This window comes from Chiloscyllium plagiosum, chromosome 7, assembly GCF_004010195.1.
Source record: "Chiloscyllium plagiosum isolate BGI_BamShark_2017 chromosome 7, ASM401019v2, whole genome shotgun sequence".
NCBI classification, from domain to species: Eukaryota; Metazoa; Chordata; class Chondrichthyes; order Orectolobiformes; family Hemiscylliidae; genus Chiloscyllium; species Chiloscyllium plagiosum.
Window position 1 is genome coordinate 85,996,347 of NC_057716.1, and position 24,374 is coordinate 86,020,720.

The window sequence follows — 24,374 nt, forward strand, 5'->3', positions numbered from 1 at the left end:
AATCAGTCCTTGCCTTTCCAAATACATGTACATCCTGTCCCTCAGGATTCCCTCCAACAACCTGCCCACCACCGAGGTCAGGCTCACCGGTCTATAGTTCTCTGGCTTATCTTTACCGCCCTTCTTAAACAGTGGCACCACGTTTGCCAACCTCCAGTCTTCCGGCACCTCACCTGTGACTATCGATGATACAACTATCTCAGCAAGTTGCCCAGGAATCACTTCTCTAACTTCCCACAGAGTTCTCGGGTACACCTGATCAGGTCCTGGGGATTTATCCACTTTTAACTGTTTCAAGACATCCAACACTTCCTCCTCTGTAATCTGTTCTCTGAGACTTCAGCCCAATTTTATAAGAAGCACTCCATTACCATTTCATGCCACTCTATTTCTCCAGAACTGCTCACCCACTATCCAATCTGGGCTGACCTCTTGACTTGAGAAAAGTTAAACACCGAATAATCTCATATATAGCTTATATAAACTTGATATAGAGAGGAAAAACTCTCTTGTGAAACCTATTCCAAAATTTAGAATCCCCTAAAATGAGTAGAGTGTATTAAGAAAAAACTGAACTTCTATTCAATAACTACTTCAAAACAATTGATCCTTTCATAATCTCATTAAACTGTCTATCAAAATGTGAACTCAGCCCTCTCTGTTGAGGTAAGAAGTGTTGGACCCTTTGAAACTCAGTTGAGCACAAATAATAGACTTAATTATAATAACATCTTTTGGAAATTTCAACTAAAAAGTCAAATGAAACTGCAGGAAGAGATGATAATGAGGCTTTTATTTAAATTATATCACATGTCAGTACACTCCAGTGGCCAGTTTATTTGTTCTAACTGAAAGCTGCTGCATTTTTAATGTCTGAAGATTCAGATAACTTTATATCATGACATTAAACAGAGCTTATCCACATCAAGACTGTTTAAGCCTCCTCCATACAATGTGACTCCTACGCTGCATGCTTTGTGCCTGTGTAATTTAAGCCCTGTCTCTTATCAGTGAAAATTGTATTAGAGTCATAGAAATGTACAGCATGGAAACAGACGCTTCAGTCCAACTCATCCATGCTGACCAGTTATCCTACCCTAATTCAATCCCATTTGCGAGCATTTGGCCCATATACCTCTTTCCTATTCATCTAGCCATCTTGATGCCTTTTATCTGTAATTGTACCAGCCTTCACCACTTCCTCTGGCAGCTCTTTCCATGCAAGTATCACCCTCTGAGTGAAAAGGTCACCCCTTAGGTCCCTTTTATATCTTTCCACTTTCACCCTAGACCTATGCCCTCTGGTTCTGAATTCCCCCACCCCAAGGAAAAGATCTTGTCTATTTATCCTATTATGTTCCTCATGATTTTGGTTTTCTCCCACAGTCCAAAGATGTGCAGGTTAGGTGAATTGGCTATGCTAAATTGTCCACAGTGTTCAGGGACTTGTTAGGTGTATTAGTCAGGGGTAAATTTACTGTAATAGGATAGGAGAATGAGTCTGAGTGGATTACTCTTTGGAGGGTCAGTGTGGACTTGTTAGGCCATAGGGCCTGTTTCCACACTGTAGGGAATCGAATCTAATCAGGAATCCTGCCCGAAATGTCGATTTTTCCTGCTCCTCGGATGCTGCCTGACCTGTTGTGCTTTTCCAGCACCACTCTAATCTTGACTCTAATCTCCAACATCTGCAGTCCTCACTTTTACCTAGTTGGAAAAAGGAGCATGACGTCTGTATCCATGTCTCACCCACTGTTTTTAAAGCTATTGGGAGTCATCCCGGCTGCAAAGATCACAGATTGGGTCTGGGATCTCTAAGAATGGAAAGCCCAGAAGAAATTATTATTTTCAGATTGATCTCTGCAATCAGCTCTAAAACCGCCAGCAGTTCTTAACCTGTTCATATCCGTGCAAACTTGGGGAGACCCCTTGTTCTGTTTGGACATGGTTCTGAAGCTACCTGGAAACCCTCAATATCTTTGTCTCATCATGTTCCTCATGTTGAATGTCAATAGGATTTGGAAGCAGACTATTGCAACTGAGCATGATCCTGCCTTCACTTGTTCTGGTCACAAATTTAGTTTTTAACAGGAGTTGAAGTTCGACTCATCTCTGATTCTTGCTTTTTTACAATCTTGGCAAGCCAAGCTCTGTTATGCCAGCACAGTTTGAGAATGAAACTCATCACCTGCACAATTTATTTCTGTCTATACCCCACCAGCAATGTATCTATACACTGAGTCTTTGGACAGCTTTCTGTGGATTTAATCTGAAGCTCCAGGACTCAGTATACCCCATGGGGACTTCATTTAGTACATTTATAAGCTTTGAGCAATGTCCATATTAAATACAGCTGAACGTAATGTCAAGGGATGTTAATATACAAGGGAACTTTATTGAGACTAACTCTATTGTGAAGGTCAAATGCTTTATTCGAGCATTACTTTTGAGCAATCAGCATTGAATTAATTAGTGTCCAATTAATTTAAACTATGACACTCCACAACTGGGAGCCATAAATAGAGTTGCAACACACAATTGTGTACTTCCAATTGCTGAATCATCACTCACATTTCTGTAATATTTGCTTTTGTTCTGAAGTTTGCTTTATTAGCACTTCTGCTTGGCATCGTGCAGGGCAGATTGGGTAGTGATAGGCATTGTTCTCACTTCCTGAAGAATTTCCTCATACAGTTGTTGAAATCATTAGAATTCTGTAACTTGCTAAGATCCGTAGGATCTGTTTTCTCAGTGGGAAATTGACTCTTTTTATTGGCTCACCTTCATTGTTTATTCTGGGCTTCCTGGAATAAATCCATGAACAGTCATATAACAGATGTTTGCAACTTTGGTGCTTTTTTGATCTCATGGTTCTGATCCCTATTGCTTTTCATCGCAAAGATGACCTACTGTAGCCTTCAATGTTTCCCTGACCCTTTTCCTCTATTCTCTGTAAATGTTAGCTGAACAAAAACATGACTGCCCATATCTTGTTTGACAGTAGTCCTGTTGTATTGTACTCTTGTCCTTACTACTCTCGTGAAATAAACTTTAATGGTTTGAACAGCCCTGATGGGGTTCTGCAATAGAAACAGACTTATAGAGTCATGGCCCAACTTGCCTACACCACCCAGCTTTCTCAATTAAACTAGTCCCATTTGCCTGCATTTGGCCCAAGCCCTCCATATCTATCCAATGCACTGTACCTGTCTGCATGTTTCTTAGATGATGAAATATTATTCATCTCCACAACTACTTCTGGCAGCACATTTCAGACACTCACCACCCTCTGAAAGAATTATCCCTCTGGATCTTTTGTATCTCTTCCCTCTCACCTTAAATCCATGCCTTCTAGTTTTAGACCCTTCTACCATGGGGAAAAGTTGTTGGCTCTCTACCTTATCTCTGCCTCTCATGATTTTATAAACCTCTATAAGGTTACCCCTCAGTCTCCAACGTTCCAGGGAAAAAAAAGCCCCAGCCTATCCAACCTCTCCTTATAATTCAAATCTTCCTAGTAAATCTTTTCTGCACTGTTCCTAGTTTAACAATATCCTTTCTATAGTTGGGTGACCAGAACTGCATGCAATGCTCCAAATGTGGCTTAATCAATGTCTTGTACAGCTGCATCATGACGTCCCAACTCCTATACTCAAGGCTATGAATGGATCTCCTGTATATTGGAGTTGATCTTTCTCTGCACCTTCTCTGTAGCTGTAACATTATTTTCTGCATTCTGTTACATTACCCTGATGTACTTATGTAAGATGTGATTTGTCTGGTTAACACGTAAAACAATATTTTTCACTGGTTCTCAGCAAGTGTGAATTGGATTTGTTATTATTTTCAGGTTGGCCTCTGCAATCAGGTCTAAGTCACCAGCAATTCTTAACCCGTTCATATCTGTGCAAATTAGGGGAGGTCCCGTGTTCTTACATGTAAATTCACCTCTTACATGTGAATAAATTAAATCCAAATCAAATGATTAACAAAAACCCTAGTCCTTACTGACCTACGCTTCGGCTCCGGTTCTGAGAAGGGGTCACCAGGCCCGAAACATTAACTTTGACTTCTCTTCACAAATGCTGCCAGACCTGGTGAGCTTTTCCAGCAACGTTAGTTTTTGTTTATGAAGAAACATTATTTTCTCTGAGGGTTGAGTCATTGGAATTTCCTTCCTCAAAAGGATGTGGATGCAGAATTTTAAAATATGTTTAAGGCAGAGGTAGATAGGTTATTGATTACCAAGGAGAGGCAAGATTATCAGGGATATGCAAAAATGTAGACTTGAGCTTAAAATATTTTATTTCTATAAGTATGATTATAGAGATCTACTTAAGTAAATTGAAATATATTTAGAATGGTTCTTTTGAAAAACACTGATAGCAGCAAAGCTGGTCAATGATCACAAAGATTTGTGCAAAGATAAATACATAATATTTTGTTCCATGACTTGTTTCTGATTTGTTTTTCTATCCCCTTATATCACTTTTATTATATTTCAAATATTAGTGATAAACCCAACTTTATACTGATGCTGATTTGTTTTTATCAACAACAGGGGACACATAAAAAACACATCACACTCACTGTAATTTAAACACCTTCAACATCTCAACATCTGCACTGACACCAATTGTTACAGTTAACCTGAGAGTGTAACTTTTAAAAAGGGTTTTGTGATTTACATATGAAGGAAGTGAAGCTATCATGATCATTTTACCAGATGATAGACTTAACAAATATTTTTCAATGTATAATTTCAGTTACATCACACTGTAAACTTTTACTATAAATTCTGTGTCTTACAATTGTGTCTTCCACAACCACCCAGAGCGGCGCTCTGAAAGCTAGTGCTTCCAAACAAACCTGTTGGACTATAACCTGGTGCTGTGTGATTTGTAACTGTAATTTAAAGATGACTGTGGAAAGAATGTTTAAAGTATATTATGTGTTGGGAAAAGAAGGAAAATTCTTTGTCTGGGTGCATCTTTTATTTGTTGTTTTCTGTTGCCCATGTGTACACCTATATATCAATGCAATCTTCCAGTTGAAAATGAATGATTTAACTTCTGCTGATGTGCTGTACGTGAGCTGTAGACATACAGGAAGTCAGATTGAAACTAGATTTAAACAATATTAACATGAAGGATTGTTTCCAAGATAAATCATTTTGTGGGATCATGGCTCCTGTCTGTCTGCTGCCTGGTGGAAAGTTGAAATAATGAGGGAAATGAAACAGTTTTAGAAACAAGCACGAATCAGTGATACGGAATCGTGCATGTTCGAGATATCCTCTATCTTCACAGCTATTCTCTTTCATCATGGGCTACAGCCAAACAACACACAATATCAGGAGAAATGTGAGGTGAGGAAGAACAGTTTAGTTAAGGGAAACAAATTTGCCAAAGAAAGCTAAACACAGAAGAAATTGCTTTAGAAATACTTCAAGGCTTTTTGTTGAATATCTGACTGACTTTGTAATTGTATTTTCCCAACCTCCTGCTCTTTAATGTTAAATTGCTCTTTAACATATTGAGACATCAGGTAGCCACACACAACTACTGTAATATGTAATCTTGGCCACCAGCAGGTAGATTCTCAAATGCTTAGAAAAACCACTGATTTTGCTTAACTATTCTTTGCAAATGAGCCACAATTGCACTGTTTTTCCATTGTTTGACTTCCGTTCTTCCATCATTCCGATTGTCATACACCCAGGAGCTAATTTTGCCGACTTGTCATTTTGTACAATCCTTCAGCTCTCAAAGTGCCACACGAAGAAGAACTCATCCACTTAGCTACTTATTTACTTGGAACTACCATCTAACCAACAACCTAACCTAAGTTCCTATGTTCATACCCTAAGGTTACCTACTTATCTAAGTACTTATACTATAGCTACCTAACTATCTAACCTAGCAGAATCTCACATTACCTTATCTGAATATCTACCTAAAATCCTTTTTGTTTATTTATTCATGGGATGTGGTATTCACTGGCTGAGTCAACATTTATTGCCCATCCCTATTTGCCCTTGAGAAGGTGGCACCTTCTTGGCCTTCTACATTTCATTTGGTGTTCCTACTATGCCATTAAGGAGGGAGTTCCAGGATATTGACCCAACTACAGTGAGGTAACAGTGATGTATTTTCAAGTCAGGATGGTGAGTGTCTTGAAGAGGAACTTGCAGGTAGTGGTCACCTCATGTATTTGCTGTCATTGTCTTTCTAATAGTAGTGTTGTGGGTTTGGAAGCTGCTGTTTAAGGAGCTTTGGTGAATTTCTGCATCTTCTAGATGATACACATTACTGCTACTGGATGTCAGTGGTGCAGGGAATGAATGTTTCTGGATATGCTGTCCAAACAAGGTGACTACTTTGTCCTGGACAATGACAAGCTCCTTGAATATTGTTGCAGTTGCACTCATCCAGTCAGGAGTATACCACTCCTAACTTGTGCCTCCTAGATGGTTGTCAGGCTTTGGAGAGTCAAGAGGTATGTAATACGCTGCAGGATTCGTATCTCTGACTTGCTGTTGCAGCCGCGTTATTTTATGGCTAGTCAAGTTCAGTTTCTGATCAATAGTAACCCTCATGATATTGTTAATGGGGGAAATTCAGATAGATGGTGCCATTGAATATCAAGATAATAGTTTGAGTCTCTCATTGGAGATGGTTATTGCCTATCATTTTTGTGACGCAAATTTACTTTCAATGTGTCAGCCCAAGCCTGGATACCTTCCAAGTGTTACTACATTTGGGTTTCTCAGTATGTGGAGTTCTACAAATGGTGTAGAACATAATGCAATTATCTGAGCTGATGATAAAATGTCTGTTATTGATGTATTGATTGAAGCTGGTTGGGTCTAGGGCATTACTCTGAGGAACTCACTGAGGTCTCTAGAACTAAGGGACACAATTTAAAAGTAAGAGAGATGCTATTCTGTTTCAAGATGAGGAGAATTTTTTTTAACTTCGAGGGTTTTGAACCTTTAGAATTCTTTACTACAGAACATGATGACAGTTCAATTTTTGAGTATGTTTAAGGCAAAGATTGGTAATCAGAAATCGGCCAATTACATGCAGGATTCTGTGGATGACCTGAGGAAAAGGCACTGGAATGTTCAATCAGACAAAATCAAAAGTGGTCATATGAGGAATGGAAAAGGTGGCTGGCATGGGTGTGTTCCTCCTAGCACCAGATAGGAGTGGGCAGACATTGAACTGGACCAGCTGTTTGAGCTCTATGGCTCAGTACTGCAGCATGTAACTCACCTCCTGACTCCCCAGAGTCTGTCCACCATCTTCAAAACAGAAATCAGGAGTGCGATCGTGTAGTCTCCACTTACCTGAATGACAGCAGTTCCAAAAATACTCAAGATGCTTGACATCTCGCAGCACAAAGCCATCCGTGTGATTGGCACCCCATGCATTACCTTCAACATTCAGTCCTGCCATCACCGATATACAGAGGCACCATTGTGTATCATCTACAAGAAGTAGTTCAGCAAATTGCTCAGGCTCCTTTTACAGCTTATTCCAAAGCCTTGACCTTTACAACTAAGAACGACAAGGGGAACAGATATTTGGGAACCACAAGCATTGCAAGTTCTCCTCTAAGCCACACTGCCCTGACTTTGAATTTTATTGTTACCCTTCATTGTCCCTACATCAACATCCTGGAACTCCCTTCCTAATTGCGTACTGGTATATCTACACCACATGGACTGCAGTGATTCAAGAAGGTGAACTCAGTGTCCATTTGAAGGCTGGTAGAAATGCATTACAGATACCGGTCTAGCCAGCAATGCCAAAACCCCTGCAAGAATAAATTAGAAAACATTACCCCTAAAACACAATTGTGTGAGTTGTATTATGATCAGATTACCCCTAACTGCTACCGTCCCAACATTGTGTGTTGAGTTTTTAGAAGACGCACTTCAAGAGACATTTGTCCCGTTATACCTGCAAAGTTGGAGCTTAACGACTTTTTCAGGTATGTGTCCTGGATGCCACAGAGAAGTCTTCACCAATAGCGTGAGTCATGCGCTTCCATTTTGCAACAGTTCAAAAGGTTACCCGCTATATCTGTTGTTTTACGCCAGTAATGCAAGTGCGGCATCAATAAATTTATAAGCTCGTAACTTTCAACTAGGCTTTTATATATTGTTACTGGTAATGAAATACATGTTTCTTAAAATAGCAATAAATTTTGCAGAAGTCTATGTTGTGGTTTTAAATCACATCCATTGTGGTATGTTAACAACCTCCATTTTATTCCTTTGTCACAGGTAAATGCCAGTAAATTGTTTTGAACATCCCTGAAATATTTTCCTTCATCTGTACATTAAGCTTCTCATCCAATCAACCTAATCATCCCCAATCAGATCAGTTGATTGCCACTAGTGCTTTGATATTTTAAGTTAAAAATCACACAACACCAGGTTATAGGAGAAAGTGAGGACTGGAGATCAGAGATCAGAGCTGAAAATGTGTTGCTGGAAAAGTGCAGCAGGTCAGGCAGCATCCAAGGAGCAGGAGAATCGACGTTTCAGACATGCGCCCTTCTTGTGTTGGACTAGGGTGTACAAAGTTAAAAATCACACAACACCAGGTTATAGTCCAACAGGTTTAATTGGAAGCACACTAGCTTTTGGAGCATCGTTCCTTCAACAGGTGGTTTTGTCCACAACCACCTGATGAAAAAGCGGCGCTCCAAAAGCTAGTGTGCTTCCAATTAAACCTGTTGGACTATAACCTGGTGTTGTGTGATTTTTAACTTTGTACACCCTAGTCCAACACTGGCATCTCTAAATCATGACTACTGTTGATATTTTAAAACTGGAATAAATGGCTTTCAGCACAGAACTATGTTTTGGCTCAATCCCGGTTTGATTTGTGATTTCTTTTCTCTTCCCTTCCAGTGGAAGAGTGAGCTGATTCATATATTCCAAATTCAATAAAGCCAGTTGGCATTTTGGACCAGACGTGAAAATCTGCAATCAGATTTGCAATCAGTAATTCCTCTCATAGTATTCTTGCTGCTGTTTGCCTGACAATACACAACAGATATTGAGTGCTCATATTCTCTTGGGACTCATAAAGTGCGTACTTAGAGTTAAAGGAAGCAAGAAAGAACAGTGTTTGAAACTTGCAAATCTTCATTCAAGCATTACCTCCAAAGAAATTTACGTGACCAATGATATCCATTAAACCTTGTCTAGCTTCTCTTGAAAGGCAACTATACTACTCACTTCAACCACTCTCTGTGGTCATGAGTTTCATATTCTCTTCTTACTTTGAATGTAGTAGTTCCTTCTGAATTCGCTGTATTTTCTCAGCGGATGTGTTGATGGCCTTTATTTATGTTTTTCCCACAAGAGAAACATATATCCAACCATTTGAAACCGTTCAAGATTTTATAGACCTCAATTAACTGATCCTTCAGCAAACTCTCTAAAGAAGGAAAGACTGTCATCCTTCCCTCCTGCAACATTTCTTATTAAAGCAAGTTAGGTCCTAAGGAGTGTCTTAAAAGAGAAGAGTGAGATAGAGAAATGAAATGGCTAAAGGCAAAAATTCCAGAGCCCAAGGCCAGAATTGATTGAATACAGCAAACTCAGAGTGTTGTCAGCCTAGAACAGATAATAGAGAGAGGGCAGGGTTAGACTCTTGAGGGATTTTAAAAGAAATATGAGATTTTTAAAGTTAACATGTTGTTTCACTGGTTATCAATGTCGGTCAGCTAGCACAGGGGAGGTGAATCACACTTGCACCAAGTCCAATCACTCACAGTAGAGTTTTGGGTGACCCCAAGTCTATTGAGGGCAGTATGTGGAAGGTATGTTGGCATTGTTAATTTTAGGAGTGACACAGGCATGGATGAGTGCATCTGTAGCAGATAATAAAATGCCAGCCAGCTCGCCATGGGAATGCCCCACGAGTGAACAAAAAAACCTGTTACACCTCAATACTGATTGGAACCTACAGACTATTTCTGATAGCAATTCTGATGAAGAGCTGCTGGACTCAAAATGTTAACTCTGCCAGACCGGCTAAGTTTCAGCAACAATTTCTGTTTCTGTTTCAGATTTAAGAGACTATTTCCAATGTTTTTCTCCTATAGTTTCAACACTTGCAATCTTTTAGAGTTTTTATTTATCAAGTCCATGAGTTCAGAGTTGGTCATCAGTTCTACCCAAGTTGTCACTCTAACATAAATTTGGCACAGTAAATTGGGCTGTTATCTCACGAGTCTGCAAAGTACTGTGATTAAATTGTCTCAGACAGTTCAGGCAATACACTTGGCATTGTTTCACAGCAGGGGATGTATTATCAAGTAACTAACAAGGGCAAGAGTATTTCCTCTGTAATTGTGTGGAATTATTTTTACAGCTCTCTGTTTATTACAAATTAGGATCCTGTAATTCAATGAGATGTGATCCTTCGAGCTACAGCAGAAAACTGAGATAACATGCTGAAGCCAGCGGAAGTCTTGCTTTACAAGTTTCGATGGACCTTTTCCTTCTCGTAAACCCGTGGTTTCTTGTTCAGCTGATTTATCGATTGTAGATCAATTAAACAGACTTTTTTTTGGTTTCTGTGATGAATCTACCTGTCTTTTAAGATGAACAAAGTGTTTGAAACTAGTCATTTCAGTTTATTTCTTAGTTGATCCCAGCCAAAACAATGGTTGAAGCATTACCATGAATTGAGAATATCAAGCAGTAAAGCAAGAACTTGGATATATTATGGCTGTCACAATGACTGCAGCACTCCTCAAAGTGCCTTAGAGCCACTGCAATGTGTTTAAATGCAGTCACAGTTGAAACTTAGAAAACACAGCTATTTTGTGCATGATACAATCCTGCAAATAGCAGTGAGACAAAGTGCAGATAATGTTTTAATAATGTTGGTCGAGAGACAAATATTAGCCAGACAAAATCCCAGTTTGTTAGGTTTGTGCAATCATTCTGCCCATCCGAGAGGGCAGAGGGTTGAGCTCATCCAAAAATAATAATCGTTCCCACTTTGATCACTGTTCGCTGGAAGCTTGGCAATTGCATAAAGACTGAATCAGACTTAGCTGTGATCCCCCGACCAGCGGTTAGCCAGGTTTTCAAATGAAAGTATAGTTATTACATGAGGAAGCCAAACTAGCTTGCTGTGCCTCTAATGATCAGACTGGGAGATTGCTTTAAGGAACAAGCCTGATGCACAATATAATCTTCATGGTAACATTCTCATCTCTGAGCCAGAATTTATGGTTTCAAACTCCACTGGAATTGTTTAAGTACTTAAACTAGGCGAATACTGTAGTGTAGTACTAAAGGTAGAATTACTAGCTTAATCCAAAGTGGTGGCAAAGTAGGACACTGCAGCCAGAGTTCATGGGCTCCATCCGTTCTTTTTCTTTGTCCCCTTTTTTCTCTTTCTATTGTTTCTTTTTTTTCTCATCTGTCTTTTTCCTTTCCTGCCTTCTGTCACCTGGAGCACAGCAGGACGGCAGCTAACAGGCCAGAGCAGAGTAAGAGCTGCTAACAGCCTGGAGCATGGAGTGGCCAATGGGCTCAGAGTAAGGGCGGACGGATGGTGATCTGGAGCAGGTGTGGGGACAGCCATCAGCCCGGAATGGAGTGGGGACAGCCAGTGGCCTGGAGCTGGAGCGGAGACAGCCAGCGGCCCGGAATGGAGTGGGGACAGCCAGTGACCTGAAATGGAGCAGGGACAGCCAGTGGCCTGGAATGGAGTGGGGCTAAAAATGTGTTGCTGGAAAAGCGTAGCAGGTCAGGCAGCATCCAAGGAGCAGGAGAATCGACGTTTCGGGCATGAGCCCTGAAGAAGGACTCATGCCAGAAACATCGATTCTCCTGCTCCTTGGATGCTGCCTGACCTGCTGCGCTTTTCCAGCAACACATTTTCAGCTCTGATCTCCAGCATCTGCAGTCCTCACTTTCTCCTGGAATGGAGCGGGGACAGCCAATGGCCTGGAATGGTCTGGGGACAGCCAGTGGCCTGGAGAGAAGTTGGTTACTGATTGAGAACCGGTAGAGCCTGGGCAGACCACATGGAAGCCTTTGTAGAAAAACTGTCAGGTTTGTTTTTTAAGTTTTATTTCTTATTTTCTTAAATAATATGTATATCTGTAATGTAGTGTAGGGTTAGTTTTCTTTATTTTCCTCTATATTTTTGTACTGCAGATTTGTAACTAGATACTTTGTAGTGAAGATGGCACTGTGTTGGTGACATTGTACACTGTTCACTGTACTGCTGTTCTTTTATAACGTGAGTACTTGTGACAATAAACCTAATTCTAATTCTAATTCTACTGAAGGAGTGCTGCTGTGTCAGAGGTGTTGCTGTAAATGTGTACCTGGTAGATATTAAAAGTTTTCCATGGCACTGTTTATGTATTTAGTCCTCCTCCAATATCACTCAAACTGCTGCTTTGGAAAATCTGTTTGTGAAAGACGTGCCATGTCCTTAGGGGTCATAATTACATGTAACAAATTGGACACCTATTATATCTATCAGAACAAATGGATTTGAAATTCTCTGAGTAACAATCTGCAAAGAAATCTGTTAATTCAGTATTGTTCCTTTCATTTTAAGCATTTTACTTAACATATATACTGCATTGCCCCATTAGCAGCATGTGAGATGACATTTGACATTGCTTATCACAGGTACAGGGTTGAAACTTTATTGCTGGAACAGCACAGCAGGTCAGGCAGCATCCAGGGAACAGGAGATTCGACGTTTTGGGCACATGCCCTTCGGGCACATTCCTGAAGAAGGGCATGTGCCCGAAACGTCGAATCTTCTGTTCCCTAGATGCTGCCTGACCTGCTGTGCTGTTCCAGCAATAAAGTTTCAGCTTATCACAGGTACACAATCCTTTATCTGAAATTCTGAAATCTGAAAAGCTCCAAAATCCGAAACTTTTCATGGAGTGTGGAGCGTCACTTTGGCGTGCTAACAGGTGACCCAACGCCACACCTACTTGAACCCCGTCACTCAGATGTGAAATGGCGGTGTGGCCCAGCACTGGCAGGTGTCAATTGCGTCTCAGCGCTCATACTATTCACACGTGCATCTGCTGTTAGACAATTGTTTTTAAATTTCACTGTGAAATGTCATTTATTCCGAAATCTGAAAAATTTCGAATTCTGAAAAACAACTGGCCCCAAGTATTGCAGATAAAGAATAGTGTACCTGTAATAAGTAATAGTAAATGTTTATTTTCTTGCCTAATTTAACTTTGCATTATACATGCATAGAACATAGAAAAATACAGCGCAGTACAGGCCCTTTGGCCCTCGATGTTGCGCCGATCCAAGCCCACCTAACCTACACTAGCCCACTATCCTCCATATGCCTATCCAATGCCCGTTTAAATGCCCATAAAGAGGGAGAGTCTGCATAAAGAAAAATAAATGATTCCGAAGATTTGTATTTTGCAAAAAACGTTTTTTTTTGTGAACTGGTAATAATAACAACTCATGTTTAATTTGCACCTTTAAATATGAAAGACTTCTTCAGGTGGAAGAGTTTTCACAGGAAACATGTTCATGAGATGTATTTTGAGGAGGGCCTAAGGGTTCTCTCTGCATTTTTACTCCAAGTAAATGAAAATAATAGGAAATTGTGTCTATACAGCAACATCGACATGGTAATAAATCCCCAAATTGTTTATGGGAACAGTACTAAACAAAATTTGACACTGAAACACGTAACAAAATAATAGGACTGGTGACCAAGAGTTTGGTCAACTTGGAAAGTTTTAAAGACTCTTAAATATGAAAAGACCAGGTAAGAAAGCTGAGAAGATTTGGTCAGGAATTCAGGAATTCCTGAAGAAGGGCTTATGCCCGAAACGTCGATTCTCCTGTTCCCTGGATGCTGCCTGACCTGCTGCGCTTTTCCAGCAACACATTTCCAGCTCTGATCTCCAGCATCTGCAGACCTCACTTTCTCCTCAGGAATTCTAGGCCATAGCACTTAGACAGCTAGAAGTATGACTGCCAGTGGTGGAGAGATAGAAAATGATGATGAGCAATAAAACTTAGCCTGGTTGGGATTTTCTTCAGAGAGTCAATGTGGACTTGAAGGGCTGAATGGCCTGCTTTCCACATTGTAGGGATACTATGATTCTGTCAAGCATTTATCCCATGATTCTTTTATCCTGTGAGGATTGAGACACCACACGAGTCACCATGGATCCTTGGAAACAGCCAGTTGCTTGAGAATTTAGTGCAGCTGTCACCTTGTCTTGCACACGGTTAGGGTGGACACTCACCCTTTCAGATTGCACAATCCACTCCAAGAGATGAAACAAATCTGTGATGCTGTCCCAGGCAATCCTCTGACTGCAGTAGTAATGCAACTTGTTTACTTTTAGGAAATGGTATAGAGGACAACTGACTCTGGTCCTCCTGTATCTCCTCCTGTTCCAGAGTAGACTTTCTGCTATAACTTCTACATGTGGAGGCTGTGTGGCAGTTGCTGGAGGTTGTTGCTGTTTTGGGACTTGCTGTGCATTAGATCCTCCTCCGTTTCTGTGTGCCTTCATTGAACCATAGACACAGTGATGATAACCCCTGTTGTGATTGTATCCATTGTCACGGTTCCAACGTGGCGTACATCAGAGACGGAACAGGTCGTTAGTAATGTGAGCAGTCAGCATTCACATCACTCACAAATGATGGCAGGATAGCCCACTCGATAGAGTCGGATATCAAGGATTGTAACAAGCCCTGCCATTGAATGCCTGTACATGAACATTTAGCATCATGGAAGTTCTAAGATGGAGGAGCAGACGTGAACCATTCAGCGCAGTGAGTCTGCTGTGCCATTCAATGTGATCATGGCTGATCTGATAATCCTCAACTCTATTTTCCTGCCTTTTCCTTATAACACTTGACCTATTGTGGTGTTCTCTCTAACAGCATGGCCAATAAAGCAGAAAGTATGCTGAGTGAACCAAGAGAGTTTGGGACTCAGAATATTGGAAGTGCTATATTTGCTCTTGACCTCCTGCACCTTAAAGTTAATATGGTTTCACATTGTCACTGTAAAAAAGGATAGTCTGTAATAAAATTCAGTATTTCACCTGGTGACTGTTTCATTCTGAAACTATGTTTGGTTGGTGCAATAGTAACATCAACTAGTTGGAGTACTAACTGATGACAAGCTTGCCTTAAGGAGTTTTGTATGCTAAAGTATTAAATGATGTTTGCCTAAGCCAAATGGTTTGGTAACCATAGCAACATGACAGACCTCATGAGAACAGCAGAGCAAAGAGAGGTAAAGCTGTCATCTATTGTCACCCTTGACTAATCCAGGCTTAGTTGCAGAGAAATCAAAGTCTATGCAAGCAGGATTTACGTACAGGTTCAAGTGTCTCTGAAATTTTTCAAAGTGCTCGTGCTGCTTAATGGTGATTTTCAGTGAAATCTTTTAATTGCATTGAACTACAGTCGCATAAATGATTGTTGGATCTCTTCCCAGCAAAGCAGATTCTTAAATTCCATATTTAATTCAAATTCAATTCTGCTAATCCTGTAATGAACAACTGTCAGTGGGTATTGTGGAATTGAGGCTGTATTTAAGTCAGTCTCGAATTCTTGTTCTCACTAGCACCCTGATCTAACTAGGCAAAAAATAAGGCCTGCAGATGGTGGAAACCAGAGTCTAGATTAGAGTGGTGCTGGAAAAGCACAGCAGGCCAGGCAGCATCCAAGGAGCAGGAAAATCGACATTTTGGGCAAAAGCCCTTCATCAGGAATAGAGCTATGCCGTGCTTTTCCAGCGCCACTCTAATCTAGACCCTGATCTAACTGTTCCTTCCCAATATTCTCAGTTTGCTCACAGATTTTTAAAAATCATTTACACAATGAGGTCACTGCTGGCTGGGCCATTGTTTATTGCACAGCCATTTTTCTCAGAGGGAAATAAAGAGTCAACCATGTTGCAGTGAGTGTGGAGTCACATGTAAGCCAGACTAGGTAAGAATGTCTGTTTCCTTTCCTAAAGGACATTAGTGAACCAGATGGGTTTTTCCAACAATTGACAATAGATTCATGGTCATTGTTGGAGTCTTGATTCCAGAAATTTATTAGATTTGAATTCCACCATATGCCATGGAAGGATTTGAACCTGGACTCACAGAATATTATGTGGATCTCTGGATTGACAGTCCCATGATAATACCCAGGCCATTGCCTCCCTGGTGCAACAAGTCTATATTGTTTTTAACACTGCTTCAAGATGGAAAACAATATCTAATTAAGCATGGGTAAATGTTTGTTTCTTTCTCTAGTCAAATAAGTAGTGGAAATCTATCGGTTTTCATTTTCCTGCAGATGCTACATTTTTAATCTGTAATTGACAGAATAGATGACTAATTAAAATAAGTTTCCATGTGTTTCAGAAACTTTCATTTTGAACCTTTTCAAGAATTTCCACCAGTGCATTGCAGGACTGTTAAAGAAGAGCTTAATTCTGGATGTAGGTTTGCTCGCTGAGCTGGAAGGTTCGTTTTCAGACATTTCGAGACCATACTAGGTGACATCTTTAGTGAGCCTCCAGATGAAGCTGAAATGTATGATGACGAAACATCTGAAAATGAACCTTCCAGCTCAGCGAGCAAACCTACATCCAGAACCTCAACCTGAGCTACAAATCTTCTCAAAACTTGCTAACACCTATGGGCGCAATATGTTAAAACTGGCCCGAAAATGGGAAATGAATGCCAACTGACAGAGTGCCACCTGCTAACAACTGTACTTCCTGCACGAATGCCTAAGGAAACAGGTACGACCTAAATGTCATAAATACAAACCTCCCCTTAACACCCCATTAGCCAAAAGAATAGCAGAGCAAAGCGGCTGCAGAATGCTTAGAGAAATGATTAATGACATCCACAACAGACTCCATAAATACAACTGTGAAATTTTGCGCCAAAAATGTTTACTCACTAATGCAACAGACCATGAACGGACAGACACAGTACAACATGCCATCGGTGTTAGACAGAGACTAACACAGAAAATGAAAAAAATAGACCGACAGAAAAAACCTCGACAAACTTACACAAAATAACAACACTGACAACACAGAAGCATGGATAAAAAACTTATCAGACCGACCTATAACAGACAATGAAAAATCCGTCTTAGTAAGAGGATTAAATTCAGGATGCGGACAAGAAAAATTTCTTAGCTGCATTAGAAACAACACTGAAAGACAGCCAACTCATAGAAGAAACCCAGCAAACCATGAGACAGGCAGTCACACCAGCAAGAAAAGGCTTCATCTGGAGGCTCACTGAAGATGCTACCTATTATGGTGATGAAACGTCTGAAAAAAATCCTTCCAGCTCAGCGAGCAAACCTACATCCAGAACATCAATCTGAGCTACAAATCTTCTCAAAATTCACTAGGAGCTTAGTTGTTATTCCATTGCCACAAATATGGTAGCATAAAGATTGTGTTAAGAGACTAATAACGCAGAGGACTGTGTAAGTAATTGGTAGATGCAAGTTCAAATCTTGTAGCAACAGCTAAAGAATTTCAATTCAATGTATTCATTGTGGAGTAAAAAATAAATGTATCATGAATGGTGAATATAAATCCATGGCATTATTGTGAACATCCATGTAGTTCAATCATGACTTATCTGGTTTGGCCTGTTTGTAATATTAGATCGACAGTAATGTTATTGAACTGTTAGCCACCCTCTGAATTGACCTAGCAAGTCACTAAGTTGTATTCAAGGAGCTGACTCCCTGCCATCTTCTGAAAGACAATCAGTGGTGGGTGATAAATTCTGCCTTCCACATCTGTAGAATGTATAACACAAATTTCATCATGTATTAGTGTTCCCAAAGGAAGTCGCTTATTCTGAGTTCAATTTAGATGCACATCATGCAGTTAATTAATTATGACATTGTCAAATGATCTGTTCAGATGGTTACACATTCAAATTTTTATTGTGGGCCTATTAAATATGAAATGTTAGCATTCTAACATTTGAATGAATGATATCTGAATCTACTTTTAACGATGTTGTACTAACTTTGTAGAACAAAAATACCGGATAATCGAGGTTTGAAAGTTAAATTAGTTTTGATATTTCAATCTCATTTGATGTAGAGAAACTATATTGAGTCTCACTTAATGTTGACACTTGATGGAACTGTTAAAATCTCCTCGCCAGGTCAGAATGTTTCCATCTGGGTGTTCTTGTTATACAAAAAAGCATAGGCCTTATGCTTACTGTTTGTGGAGGTTGGGTTGGTGGGGGGTGTGGGCTTGACGAGGGAGTCACAGAGGGAGTGGTCTTTTCGGAACGCTGATTGGGGAGGGGAGGGAAATATATCCTTGGTGGTGGGGGATAGGGGAGGGGAGAAGGGATCCTTCCATATCCGCCACAAATTCACCTGCACCTCCGCACACATCATCTATTGCATCCGCTGCACCCGATGTGGCCTCCTCTATATTGGGGAGACAGGCCGCCTACTTGCGGAACGTTTCAGAGAACACCTCTGGGACACCTGGACCAACCAACCCAACCACCCCGTAGCCCAACACTTTAACTCCCCCTCCGACTCCACCAAGGACATGCAGGTTCTTGGACTCCTCCATCGCCAGACCATGGCAACATGACGGTTGGAGGAAGAGCGCCTCATCTTCTGCCTGGGAACCCTCCAACCACAAGGGATGAACTCAGATTTCTCCAGTTTCCTCATTTCCCCTCCCCCCACCGTGTCTCAGTCAAATTCCTCGAACTCAGCACCGCCTTCCTAACCTGCAATCTTCTTCTTGACCTCTCCGCCCCAACCCCACTCCGGCCTATCACCCTCACTTTGACCTCCCTCCACCTATCGCATTTCCAACGGCCCTCCCCCAAGTCCCTCCTCCCTACTTTTTATCTTAGCCTGCTGGACACACTTTCCTCATTCCTGAAGAAGGGCTTATGCCCGAAATGTTGATTCTCCTGTTCCTTGGATGCTGCCTGACCTGCTGCGCTTTTCCAGCAACACATTTTCAGCTTACTGTTTGTCACAAGGTGAATTGCACCTTCAGAGAACCAGCATTGACACGATGAACTGAATAGCCTTCTTTTGCACTGTAACAATTTTCTGCTTCTGTGTTCAAAGCAGTTAGGAAGGCAAATAGAGTATTGGCCTTTGCTGTTACAGGGAATGCAGCATAATGGTGGAGAGACCTTGTTACATCTGTGGAAGGCATCGGTAAGATCACAGTTAGAGTACTGTGTGCAGTCCTAAGGTTCACTAGGCTGATTCTTGACCTTTGAAGCAAGGTTGAACAGGTTGGGCTGATACCTATTGGAGCTTAGAAGAATAATGAGAAACATCCCATTGAAAAATGTAAAATTCTAAGCAGACTAGATAGTGTAGATATGTTGCTCCTCACAGGGGTTTCTAGAATTAGGGGTCATTTAAAAATGAAGCATCTCATGTTTAAGATTGAAATGAGTTGAAATTACTTTCTCCAAGGAGATTTTACTTTGGAACACTCTTATAGAGAGCAATGGAGGCTGCATCATTGAATATACTCAGTGTCTTGTTAGATAGACAAGAAAGTCAAGGGTTATGATGGGTAGGTTAGAAATTGAAGTGAAGGCCATGATCAGATCAGTCTTGATTGTATTGAATAACAGAGCAGATTCAAGGAACCAAGTGGCCTACTCCCATTCCTATTCTGTTCTTATGTTTATGTTTTTATATGTGAGCCTGTGTGTGTTGCACCCTTCAGAGAAATTGAGACTGCTGGTAGTACTGAAAGAACAGTGACAGCTTGATGTAAGGGTTTGCTGACCTTTTCAGAACTGGAGTGTCATTTTTGTATCGCACTGTTGAGCATAATGAAAGAAACTTTAAGCAACTGACTAATGTAGCTCCTCAATTTTTATGGTGAAAATTAGCCACATTTCTAAATTCAGATCATTTTTTACCTCAAAGTGCTATTCAACAAGCACTGCAATATCTATCAGAATTTCTTAGTCAATACAGACAGAGGAACCTCAATTATCCAAATACTATCTGAAAATCGGATTATCCGAAGGAGATCTCTAGGTCCCGATGGAAACATTACGTCAAAGACGTGTTTCCAACAGTGATCGCGTCTTTTGTTTACAGTGATTAAACAGGCACCATCTCCAAATGACTGACTGCCCTGCCCTCTCTCTCTCTCCCCACACTTTCCCTGTAGTTCTATACAGGGGTGTACCCTAAACCCCGCTTCCCCTCATAATCTCTCCAACATTGTCCTTGACATGGAACCTGTCAAAAAGGTGCAGTAAAAAGTTGTGTGTGTGTGCTATTTGGAGACTTACCCCACTAAGGCAACTGCAGCAGTCTTGTAGGTGGCCAGTCTAGCTGTCCCAGAGAGGTGGTGGAGGGGGCAGTATTGGACGGGGTTTGGGGCCGGGTGGGAGGTGTTGCATGGGGTTGGGGGTGTCGGGAGGTGTTGCACAGGGTTGGGGGTTGGCGGAGGTGTTGCACGGAGTTGGGGGCAGAGGGTGCGGTGTTGGGGACGGGGAGAGGTGTTGCATGGAGTTCAAGGCAGGGGAGGTGGTGCAGGAGTTGGGGGCGGGTGACGGTGTCGGACAGCATCGGGGTGGGGGAGGGCGGGGTCTCGCGCACAGTGTGTTCTGCAGTCTCCTGAATGAGGAGCAGACTTTAAAAACTCCGAGTCCCAGAGGAAAGGCATTTAATCGATTAACCGAATAATCGATTATCCGAACGAAATAGTGCCCGTACATCACGTTTGCTTAATCGAGGTTCCCCTTTATTATAGAGGGACATTTAGAAAGGTTGCTTTTAGTGGATTTGCATTTTCTTTTTATAATAAAAAATAACTACATTTTGTCTGTTTTGGAATTCATCATGTAAGGAGGTTAAATTACAACAGGACATTATGCTACATGGTGGTAAGGATGTAACTGGAGTACAATGTACCTTTGAAATTATTATTTTATAGGAAGGCTGTTATCACACTTTAGCTGTGAGGAAAGAAGGATGACTTTGGATCGTTCCCTACATAGCAATGTCAGGAGAGATTTAATTGGAGTATATGAAATTATGAGAGCCCAGATAGAGTAAATAAGAAGGATCCTTGAGCAGACAGATTGAAGGGATCAAATTTGAAGCAATTTGTTAAAAAAAAGTTTCAACCAAAGATTTGGAACCCACTGTCAGAAAAAGTGGTGACAACAGGAAACATAATCACATTTCGAAAGTACTCAGATGCATTAGAAGAATCATTATTAACTAGGCTGTAGGATAATTAATCATTGGAGGAGGAGGGTCTACAAATACCTCCATCCTTAATGACGGAAGAGCTCGATACATCAGTGCAAAAGATAAGGCTGAAGCATTCGCAGCAATCTTCAGCCAGAAGTACTGAGTGGATGATCCATTTCGGCCTCCCCCCAGTACTCCCCAGTATTGCAGATACCAGTCCTCAGCCAATTTGATTCCACAGGGTGGGGGGTGGGCGGAGGTGTTGCACGGAGTTGGGGGCAGAGGGTGCGGTGTTGGGGACGGGGAGAGGTGTTGCATGGAGTTCAAGGCAGGGGAGGTGGTGCAGGAGTTGGGGGCGGGTGACGGTGTCGGACAGCATCGGGGTGGGGGAGGGCGGGGTCTCGCGCACAGTGTGTTCTGCAGTCTCCTGAATGAGGAGCAGACTTTAAAAACTCCGAGTCCCAGAGGAAAGGCATTTAATCGATTAACCGAATAATCGATTATCCGAACGAAATAGTGCCCGTACATCACGTTTGCTTAATCGAGGTTCCCCTTTATTATAGAGGGACATTTAGAAAGGTTGCTTTTAGTGGATTTGCATTTTCTTTTTATAATAAAAAATAACTACATTTTGTCTGTTTTGGAATTCATCATGTAAGGAGGTTAAATTACAACAGGACATTATGCTACATGGTGGTAAGGATGTAACTGGAGTACAATGTACCTTTGAAATTATTATTTTATAGGAAGGCTGTTATCACACTTTAGCTGTGAGGAAAGAAGGATGACTTTGGATCGTTCCCTACATAGCAATGTCAGGAGAGATTTAATTGGAGTATATGAAATTATGAGAGCCCAGATAGAGTAAATAAGAAGGATCCTTGAGCAGACAGATTGAAGGGATCAAATTTGAAGCAATTTGTTAAAAAAAAGTTTCAACCAAAGATTTGGAACCCACTGTCAGAAAAAGTGGTGACAACAGGAAACATAATCACATTTCGAAAGTACTCAGATGCATTAGAAGAATCATTATTAACTAGGCTGTAGGATAATTAATCATTGGAGGAGGAGGAGGGTCTACAAATACCTCCATCCTTAATGACGGAAGAGCTCGATACATCAGTGCAAAAGATAAGGCTGAAGCATTCGCAGCAATCTTCAGCCAGAAGTACTGAGTGGATGATCCATTTCGGCCTCCCCCCAGTACTCCCCAGTATTGCAGATACCAGTCCTCAGCCAATTTGATTCACTCCACGTAACGTCAAGAAACGGTTGGAGACACTGGATACTGCAAAGGCTACAGGCCTTGACAACATTCCAGCAATAGCACTGAAGACTGGTGCTTCAGAACTTGCCACTTGCCTAGCCCACCTCTTCCTGTACAGTTACAATGCTGGTATCTACCAAGTATAGTAGAAAATTGCCCAGGTATGTTCCGTACACGCAAAGCAGGACAAATCCAACCTGACTAGTTACTGCCCCATCAATCTACTTTCGACCATCAATAAAGTGATGGAATGTGTGATCAACAATGCTATCAAGTATTTGCTGAGAAATATCCTGCTCAGTGACACCTAGCTTGGGTTCCACCAGGACCACTCAGCTCTTGACCTCATTACAGCCTTGGTTCAAAAGGACAAAAGAGCTGAATTCCAGGTGATGTAAAAGTGACTGCCTTTGACATCAAGGCTGCAGTCAACTGAGTGTGGCATCAAGGAGCCTGAGCAAAACTGGAGTCCGTGGGTATTGGGGACAAACTCTCTGCAGGTTAGAGTTATCCCTGACACATAGGAAGTGGTTCTGGCTGTCGGAGATCAGTCATCTCAACTCCAAGACATCTCTGCAGGAGTTCCTCAGGGTAGTGTCCTAGGCCCAATCACCTTCAGCTGCTTCATCAGTGACCTTCACTCGATCATAAAATCAGAAGTGGGAATGTTCACCAATGATTGCACAACATTCAGAATCATTCAGAACTTCAAATACTGAAGCAATCTGTGTTCAAATGCAACAACATCTACACAATATCCAGGCTTGGGCTGAAAAATGGCAATTAACATTCACACTACACACATGCCAGGCAACAACTATCACTAATAAGAGACAATCTAATCACCATCCCTTGACATTCGATGGTTTTATCATCACTGAATCCCTCACTATAAACATTCTTGGGGTTACCATTGATCAGAAACTCAGTAGCTACAAAAGCAGGTCAGAGACTAGAAACACTGCAGCAAGTAACTCACCTCCTAACTCCACAAAGCCAGTTCATCATCTACAAGGCACAAGTCAGGAGTGGGATGGAATATTCACTTGCCTGGCTGGGTGCAGCCCCAGCAACACTCAAGAAGATTGACACCATCCAGGGCAAAAAGAAAGTAAGAACTGCAGGTACTGGCATTCCTGCTCGAAATGTCGACTATCCTGCTCCTTTGATGCTGCCTGACCGGCTGTGCTTCTTCAGCACTCCATCATCCAGGACAAAGCAGCCCGATTGATTGATACCACATCCACAAGCATCCACTCCCTCCACCACCAACACTCATCAGCACCAGTGTGTACTATCTACACGATGGACTGCAGAAATTCACCAAAGATCCTCAGACAGCACCTTCCAACCCCATGACCACTTCCATCTAGAAGATCAAGGGTGCCAGATACATGGGAACACCACCACCTGTAAGCTCCCCTTCAGGCTACTCACCTTCCTGAATTAGAAATATATCACTGTTCCTTCACTGGGTAAGATCCTGGAATTCTGTCCCCAACAGCATTATGGGTCTATTTTTAGCATGTGGACTGCAGCAGTTCAAGAAGGCAGCTCACCACCACCTTGTCAAGGGTAACTGGGGACGGGCAATTAATCCTATGTCCCATGAATAAGAAAAAACAAGCTGGTGCCTGTGCTTAAGCTGAAATAATTTCATCCCACATGAACACCATCAGCCAAATGGATTTTTCAGTGTTGTCTTTACAGATCACATAGAAGGTCATTTCCATTCTGCAGCAGCAGAAAATACCTTCAAATTGATCATAAGATGCCCATCTGTGATGTGACAGATGGTCTAATAATTAGTACTCAGAGTAATAGACTAGATAA

General features: G+C 41.4%; 1 protein-coding gene across 6 annotated transcripts in view; it reads left to right on the forward strand.

Annotated features, from left to right (window-relative positions):
- lypd6b (LY6/PLAUR domain containing 6B) overlaps positions 1-24,374 on the forward strand; it is a 181,949-nt gene that overhangs the window by 108,029 nt on the left and 49,546 nt on the right. Inside the window, exon 1 of one of the 6 annotated variants that reach the window (XM_043694143.1) lies at positions 12,074-12,097. The exons of the other annotated variants lie outside the window; for them this stretch is intronic. The gene's annotated coding sequence lies outside the window, so the exon portion shown is untranslated. Of the gene's footprint in view, positions 1-12,073; positions 12,098-24,374 lie in introns of those variants that run through there. 6 annotated transcript variants of the gene reach the window in all.